Raw genomic sequence first — 9,733 nt, forward strand, 5'->3', positions numbered from 1 at the left:
ATATATATATATATATATATATATATATATATATATATATATATATATATATATATATACAGTGTTCGACAAACTTATACATTTGCTCGCCCCGGGCGAGTGGATTTAACCCCCGGGCGAGTAAATATTGGCCCAAGCAGCACACGTTTGGTACTAGGTGGCGAGTAGATTTTTTGGTGATTTGTCAACCCAGGTTATGGTGGGTAAAAAAAAGTGACAAAAACCCTCCACAGTAAAGCATAAAGCAATTGTAAATATTCCTGTATATTCATTTGCATGTCTTAGACAGGTCTGCAACCCTGTCTTTCACCATTATCACCCAGCACACAGCACTTCCACTGCAGCAAGGGATTCTGGGAAATGACATGCAAATGAGCACACAGTGCCACCTTTTATCTCAAGCTCACATTACATGAGCAACTCTTAGCCAATGCATGCTGCATTGTGTGTGTGTGTGTGTCAGTGTGTGCTCATGTAATGTGAGCTTGAGATAAAAGGTGGCACTGTGTGCTCATTTGCATGTCATTTCCCAGAATCCCTTGCTGCAGTGGAAGTGCTGTGTGCTGGGTGATAATGGTGAAAGACAGGGTTGCAGACCTGTCTAAGACATGCAAATGAATATACAGGAATATTTACAGTTGCGATATATATATATATATATATATATATATATATATATATATATATATATATATATATATACACACTAGCTGATATACCCGGCGCTGCCTGGGATTTTATGTTCTGGCTCCCCCTCTCTCTCCCTTCCACTGTCTCCCCCCTCTCTCCCCCGTTGACAGCAATACCCCCCCCCCCCTTCACAGCTTCGTTACCCCCCCTGTTCACAGCTCTGGTCCCCCGTCCCCCCAGTTCACATCTCCAATTCCCCCCCCCCCCTGTGTATTTGTCAGCTGACTGAGGGGGGAAGTGTGTCAGTCAGTGTGTGTGTGTGTGTCAGCGTGTGTGTGTGTGTGTGTGTGTCAGTCAGTGTGTGTGTGTGTCGGTCAGTCAGTGTGTGTGTGTGTGTCGGTCAGTCAGTGTGTGTGTGTGTGTCGGTCAGTGTGTGTGTGTGTGTGTGTCGGTCAGTGTGTGTGTGTCGGTCAGTCAGTGTGTGTGTGTTGGTCAGTCAGTCAGTGTGTGTGTGTGTGTTGGTCAGTCAGTGTGTGTATGTGTGTCGGTCAGTCAGTGTGTGTGTGTGTGTCGGTCAGTCAGTGTGTGTGTGTGTGTGTGTGTGTGTGTGTGTGTGTGTCAGACAGTGTGTGTGTGTCAGTCAGTGTGTGTGTGTGTGTGAATGACTGGGTGGGTGACTGACTGGGTGGGTGAGTGGGTGGGCGACTGCGTGGGTCGGCGACTGGGTGGGTCGGTGACTGGGTGGGTGGGTCGGTGACCATGTGGTGACTGGGTGGGTGAGTCGGTGACTTGGTTTTGGTCGGTGACTGAGTGGGTGGGTGACTGGGTGGGTTGGTGAGTGGGTGGATGGGTTGGTGAACTAAATGGAATAGATGGGGATACAAGGTGGTATGGAGGTAGAATGGGGGCAAGTGCAAGTTTGACAAGCAGTGAGACACCCATAGTAAATACAGATAATACTAGAAAACTTCTAAAGACTAAACCAAGTGGGAGCAGAAAGGAAGGAGCAGATAAGATAATAGTACAGGCTGAAAAAAATCTTAAATGCATGCTTGCTAATGCAAGAAGCCTGACAGATAATTGGGGGAGCTTGAATTAATAGCTGCAAGGGAGCAGTATGATATCATAGGCATTACTGAAACATGGTGGGATGAAACTCATGACTGGACAGTTAATCTAGAGGGGTATTCTCTTTTTCGGAAGGATCGAACAAATAGAAGGGGAGGTGAAGTATGTTTATATGTTAAACCGGATCTAAAACCTATTATAAGGGATGATGTCTATGAAGGGAATGATGAAAATGTAGAGACTTTGTGGATAGAAATTAGCAGTGGAGATAAAAGTATAAAGAAAATGTTTGTGGGAATATGCTACAAACCACCAAATATCTGTGAGATTGAGGAAGCTAAAATACTTTTGCAAATGGAGAAGGCATCAAAACTGGGTCTTGTTTGCATAATGGGGGATTTTAATTATCCAGACATAGACTGGGGCAATGAGATTAGCGTTACAACAAAAGGAAACAGGTTTTTGGGGGTGCTTAAAGACAATTATATGACCCAAATTATTGAGGAACCAACCAGGAGAGGGGCAGTTCTGGATTTGGTCATATCAAACAATGTAGAAGTACTGTAATACCCAAATGTTCCAGGACTTGAATATTTGTTAACAGTGATCATAACATGGTCTCATTTAAAATAAATTATCAAAAAACAGATCACTTGGGTTCAACAAAGACCTTAAACTTTAGAAAGGCAGATTTTAATAAACTGAGGTCTAATCTAGTAGTAATACAATGGGATGATGTTTTTGCAGGGAAAAATGTAGAAGATAAATGGGCAGTCTTTAAAACATTGTTAGAAAAGCACACTTATCAGTGTATACCCTTGGGTAATAAGTATAAAAGAAATAAGTCAAAACCAATGTGGCTAAATAAACAGGTAGGGGAGGAAATGGACAAGAAGAGGAAGGCGTTTAGATTCTTTAAGTCAGAAGGGACAGAGACATCGTATCAGAATTATAAGGAATGTAACAAAAATTGCAAAAGGGCAATCAAATTAGCAAAAAATGGATAATGAAAAAAGGATTGCAATAGAAAGTAAGGTCAACCCTAAAAAGTTCTTTAAGTACCTTAATAACAAAAAAATGAGAAAAGAAAAGATAGGACCCTTTCAGTGTGAGATGGGTAGGCAGATTATTGGAGATAAGGAAAAAGCTGAGGTATTAAACAAATTCTTTGCCTCTGTGTTTACCAGGGAAGAATCAAGTTCAATAGTAGTACCACAGGAGGAAGCCACAACCTCCATATTAATGAACAATTGGTTAACTGAGGAAGAAGTTCATAAGCGACTTGAAAAAAATTAGTTAAAGTAAATAAGGCACCTGGCCCCGATGGCATACATCCAAGAGTTCTCAAGAAGTTAAGCTCAGTAATAGCAAAACCATTATATTTAATATTCAAAGACTCCATTTCCACTGCCTCCGTACCACAAGATTGGCGTAAAGCAGATGTGGTGCCTATATTTAAAAGGAGCTAGTTCACAACCGGGAAAATACAGACCTGTAAGCCTGACTTCAATAGTAGGGAAACTACTTGAAGGTTTAATATGGGATAATATTCAGGAATACCTAATGGAAAACAAAATTATTAGTACTAGTCAACATGGATATATGAAAGATAGATCATGCCAAACTAACCTTATTTGGTTCTTTGAGGAGGTAAGTAGGAATTTAGACCAGGGTAATGCAGTTGATGTGGTCTACTTAGATTTTGCAAAGGGTTTTGATACGGTTTCACACAAGAGGTTGGTGTACAAAATAAAGAAAATTGGACTCAGTAATAATATATGCACCTGGATTGAAAACTGGTTAAAGGATAGACAACAGTGGGTTGTCATAAATGGAACTTTTTCAGGTTGGGCTAAAGTAGTGAGTGGAGTACCTCAGGGATCGGAACGGGGACCCCTGCTTTTTAACTTGTTTATTAATGACCTTGAGGTTGGGATCGAGAACAAAGTCTCCATCTTTGCTGATGATACTAAATTGTGTAAGGTAATAGAATCAGAGCAGAATGTAATTTCTCTTCAGAAGGACTTGGAGAGACTGGAAACGTGGGCAGTTAAATGGCAGATGAGGTTTAATACAGATAAATGTAAGGTTATGTATTTTGGATGCAAGAATAAAAAGGCGACTTACAAATTAAATGGAGATATATTGGGGGAATCCTTGATGGAGAAGGATTTAGGAGTGCTTGTAGAGAGCAGGCGTAGCAATAGTGCCCAATGTCATGCAGTAGCTGCAAAGGCAAACAAGATCTTATCTTGCATCAAACGGGCAATGGATGGAATGGAAGTAAACATAATGATGCCCCTTTACAAAGCATTAGTAAGACCACACCTTGAATATGGAGTACAATTTTGGGCACCAATCCTAAGAAAAGACATTATGGAACTCGAGAGAGTGCAGAGAAGAGCCACCAAATTAATAAAGGGGATGGACATTCAAACTTATGAGGAGAGGCTAGCTAAATTAGATTTATTTACATTAGAAAAGAGGCGTCTAAGAGGGGATATGATAACTATATACAAATATATTCAGGGACAATACAAGGAGCTTTCAAAAGAACTATTCATCCCACGGGCAGTACAAAGGACTCTGGGCCATCCCTTAAGGTTGGAGGAAAGGAAATTTCACCAGCAACAAAGTAAAGGGTTCTTTACAGTCAGGGCAGTTAAAATGTGGAATTCATTACCCATGGAGACTGTGATGGCAGATACAGTAGATTTGTTCAAAAAAAGGTTGGACATTTTTTTAGATGGGAAAGGTATACAGGGATATACCAAATAAGTATACATGGGAAGGATGTTGATCCAGGGATTCAGCCGATTGCCAATTCTTGGAGTCAGGAAGGAATTAATTTTTCCCCTTAATGGGGTTTTTTGTTTGCCTTCCTCTGGATCAATAAGTAAGTATAGATATAGGATAAAGTATCTGTTGTCTAAATTTAGCATAGGTTGAACTTGATGGACCTAAGTCTTTTTTCAACCTCATCTACTATGTAACTATGTAACTATTAAACATAGCACATAACTCTGTTTCGACCCCTCAGGGGGATCTTCCTAAGGGGGGTGCAGAGAACAAATGACCATCAGTGACTTAAATACCCACAAACTAGTGACATAAACCACACCCACTCATTTAGACCTTTAGGGGCCATCGTGTCCCTGTAAATCATTCTTGCCTCTATTTCCTCCCCTTGGTGGAACATGGATGGGCTTGTGCAATTGGCATGCAACGAAATGTGGCCAAGCTATGTTGTTTAAGCTTGAAGTGTCTCGCCACTGGTAACAATTTTAAATCGTCATGGTTGGTAGAATCAACAAGGGCCACGTTGGACCCCATGGCAGTTCCCATAAGTTGTAGATGCGTTCAAATCTAAAGTAATTCTTATGTAGTATAAGATCAATGAGGGTCATAATAAACTCTGATGGTGGTCCATCAGTAGGGCCAGTGCAGTGTAGATAGCTCCTGACTGCATCAATCCCCTCCTGGTGGGGTATATTGGTATACAAACTTGACACATCTAGTGTCACCAACAGGACATCTGTAAGGTCAAATGAAAGTACCAATAGCTTTGTTATAAAATCAGTGGTATCTTTAATGTATGATGGCATCTGTGCAACGATTGGCTGTAAGAAAAAGTCAACAAATTGTGACAGCGGATGGCACAGTGAAGACCTGGCAGGAATTATTGGTCTGCCCGGTGGGGCTATAAGAGACTTATGGACCTTGGGTAAGGTATAGAGAACTGGCATAATTGGATAGTCAGTAGTCGGGAAATTCGCCGTGTCCTCAGCGATCCACCCGTTGCTTATTCCCATTGAAATGATAGAATCCACCTCACGTTTGTACACTGCTGTAGGGTCTGCAGATAGTTTCCTATAGTGGTCCTGGCGAGCAAGTTGATTCAAGATTTCACTGTGGTAATAGGAGTATGACATTATCACAATGCCTCCCCCTTTATCCGCAGGTTTTATAATAATTTATTTTCTATTGTTGAGAGATCTGAATGCCAGACGCTCACTGTTAGTGAGATTGTTATAACTTATTTGACGATTCACCACTCGTGGTCTGGTATGAGACTCAACCAGTCCCATGAAGATGGAGATGCAATGATTCGTAACTGACGGATCGAAGACACTCTTAGGTCTAGATTTCTTAATGTCTGAATGAGGACCCAGAGTTCCAGCAGTGATTGTGGACTCATCTCTCTTGCAGAAGAAATCTTTCAGCTTCAACTGCCGGTTCATCCTATAACGGTCTACCTCCCAGTCAAACGGCTGCCTTAGATTGGTTGGGACAAATGAGAGCCCTTTCTGGAGTACCGCAATCTCTGCAGGAGTGAGGGTATAGTCCGATAATTTAAAGATCACCGATTCTGTGTCCTTCCTCTCGCACCTCTTGTCTTCGACTCTCGTGGTAGAAACTGTTGATTTCCGCCCGCCTCTACGGATTGGTCCCCGACGTCAGAGTCCGGTAACGGGGGTTTCCTGCTGATGTTCGGTTGTTTTCCTAAAAAAGGGTCTGAAGTGGTATTATCTGGAGTGTCTGACAGGTCCGTGTCGCTGGTATTATACCTTGACCCTCCAAAAGCTGCCTTTCTGGATTTGGAGTAATATCTCATTTGCCCTGAGTGCTGTCACTGAGCCCCAAAAGCCACTTATATACCTTCTGGTCTTTGTAATCAGATTTGACCTGTTTCAATTTATCACGTTTGTATTTGATAAGGTTGGCCCTGTGCAAATCTACTGCGGTCTGGAGTTTATCAGTCCAATTGGTTGTGGATTCCGATTCCAGAATATGTCCGTGTTTATCTTGAATGTCTGCAATTTCTTTCTTGATTCTCGTGATTTCCTTCGTGGACTGTTCAACTACCAATAGGGTCAGGTCCAAGGAACATTTATTTAGAATCGCCACCCACTTTTTACAGAACTCCGGATCCGTACGTCCAATAGTAGGTTGGTTTTTAACCCGGAAGCCACGAGGAAGTAACCTCTCCTTATGGTAATGAGATAGCGTAACTGCGTGGAAATAAAAGTCCACTTCTCTCTTCTTTAAACGAATTAGATCATTATAAACATCAGTAGGTTTCTCCGGCCCAAAAACATCTACTGATTCTGTATAACGTATTTTAGCTACATCTGCGTCCGTGTAGCCTAGTGCAGCGGTGCGCAAACTGGGGGGCGCGACCCCCAGGGGGAGCGCGAGACTGCCGGCGGGGGGGCGAGGGGTTTACAGAGGCCCCGCGCGCTTCCCGAAGGCACTTAAATTAAGTGCCGGGGGAGCTGCAGGGCCTCTGTAAACCTTTACTTACCTAGGCTCCGGTGGTTTCCTTCCTGCGTCGCCATGGCAACGCGGCGTGAGGTCATGTGATGTCACGTTGCTATGGCAACGTGACGTCATGATGCCGGAGCGCAGGTAAGTGGGGGTTGGGGGGGCGCGGGAGTGAGGGGACCGCCAGCAGGGGGGCGCAGAGAAAAAAGTTTGCGCCCCGCTGGCCTAGTGTATCAGAAAGATCAGCGAATATTGCAGCTGCGTCAGCAAAATCTTCCATATCTGACAGTCCTGAATCTCAAAGTAATAGTAATACTCCAATATTAATTGTAAAGCGGCTGAGGAACCGTAAATAACACACTCCGGGTGCACAGTGCGTAATTCAAATATGTGGTAAAGAAACACTGGCACTCCTGTACAGGTAAATGTTAGACTGGTGCATGTCCCATAGAGTTAACAGAGGTATACATTACCATGGAATGGCAAGGAAGCGACAGCACTCAGGTTGATCTCACTATCCTTATCCCTCAACCCTGTATGGGGGGCATTATTATCTTTATTAATTTAAATGCCGTGTGGGATTAGACTGTAGCATGCCACACCGCTGAGTACATAGAGAGGTGTCACGCTGTGTGCACCCTATGAGGTGGTTGATACAATTGTTAGGATGTTACAAATAGTTGTTGAGATCTTTAGGGCAGCCAGTAGATATCTGACATCGGAAGATTATAGCATGCGCATGCGCCGTTACCAGGACATTCGCGGACGCTGTGAGAAGCCCCAGAGCGGCGAATTTGATCATCACGCATGTGTGGTTGCCATGCCAACCAGGGACATAATGCGATCGGTGTGAGGAAGCCTCCTAGTGACGGAGAGGCCGGACAGAACTAAGCTATGTGATGGCATTAGACCTATAGCACCAGGGCAACACAGACACAGCTGATCCTCCTTGAATGTGTGATTTATACCTGCTGATGCGCGCAAGTATGTTTTTTTAATGAGTGGGTGTGGTTTATGTCACTGGTTTGTGGGTATTTAAGTCACTGATGGTCATTTGTTCTCTGCACCCCCCTGAAGAAGATCCCCCTGAGGGGTCGAAACGTTGGAGTTATGTGCTATGTTTAATACACGTTTGTTTCTTGCAACCTGAGTGCTGTCGCTTCCTCGCCATTCCATGGTAATGTGTGTGTATATGTGTATATATATATGTGTGTATGTATGTATATATATATATATATATATATATATATATTATAATTATTATTTTTTTTTAATAACTGGTATATAAAACTTTTGCGAAGATACGCATTAGCCAGAATCCCTGGTGGGAGTGGAAGCATTGTTTGCTAAGCCATGGGTGCGCAAAGTTTTCTCCCCGCGCCCCCGTCTGCACTTCTCCCCTGCACATGCCCCCCTCGGCTCTGGCGGCATCATGGCAACAGAACATCACGTGACCCTGCGGCGTCATTTGATGCCGAGTTACCATGGCGATGCGTCACCGAAGACCAGATAGAAGTTAGGCCACACTTATAGTAGTGGCTATGGGGACGGCGATGCGACCGTCGCTATTGTTGCACTGAGGTGCAGGAGGGTGACGGGGCGGGGCCCATGATGTCACTGGAGCGGTTTGCCCTCATTGGCTGAACCGCTCATGTGACTGACGTCACGCTTCCGTCGCTGGCTAAATACAAAATTCTTTGACTACAGCGATTTTGGTCGCTGTGTCGCGCCCACGACGGTCTTAAAGTACTTGCAGCGCCGTTGCCAGTATAATAAGCGCAGTCTAAGGATACGCTTATAATGCTGCCGACACGACGGTCAAGCTATGGTCACTGGAAAAATCAAATACAGATGACTTCCAGCGATAGCAACCAAGCCGTCACATCGCTCTTACTATAAGCGCACGCGACAGCAGCAATGCATTTGTTTTGCCGTTGCTATAAGCGCAGCCTTACAGAGGCATTGCGCAGTCCCCCGGTGTTTCATTTATATGCCTTGGGAGAGAGCGCGGAACCTCTTTAATAGTCACGCACCCCTGAAAAATCTCACGACCCCATTTGCGCACCCCTCTGCTAAGCGATAATGCGGAGGGACAGGGTTGTAGACCTGTCTGAGACTTGCAAAAGGACCACAAGTGGTATTTTTATTTGCTTATTCTATAAGAAGCCACAACGTCCCCGTCACCCCCACTCCTGGCCTTGTGGATTCTTATTGACCTGTGGTATTTTAATAGTGGGGGAAGGTATTGCTGCTTTTTACTTGTATTTACCAGTGAAACCCCATTGAGGTCTAGAAAGTGATTGTGCTAATGTAGGTGAGATTCATCACTTGACCTGGGTTAGTGGTGCTTTAAAATGTCTTCCACTGTACCAATTGTAATGCAGAACTGCCTCCATGCAAATACTTTATCTTGTATTCTCTTCATCGGCACACAGTCCAACTGTCCCTATTCATAAAACTCCCTCAATGTTTTAAACACTTACATTTGTTTTTTTAGGTGGATGTAAAAATAAAATAAAAACCCCAAGTCAATGAATTGAACGTTAGATGAACATTAATGAATTTCCGAGCATCTCTTACTCTGGGGGATTTATATTGGGTGTCAGGGCTGTACCGGTGGGCATGGGGCATGGGGCATGGGGCCCGGTACAATGTGCTGCTCACTGCATCGCCTCACCTGCAGCAATCGCTGTGCTGAGGAGCCCAGGAACGTTAGAGCCGGACAAGTGGTTTCTGCCGGATGTGACGTCCATTTCATGGAACGCGGAAG

This window comes from Ascaphus truei, chromosome 3, assembly GCF_040206685.1.
Source record: "Ascaphus truei isolate aAscTru1 chromosome 3, aAscTru1.hap1, whole genome shotgun sequence".
Classification (NCBI taxonomy): Eukaryota; Metazoa; Chordata; class Amphibia; order Anura; family Ascaphidae; genus Ascaphus; species Ascaphus truei.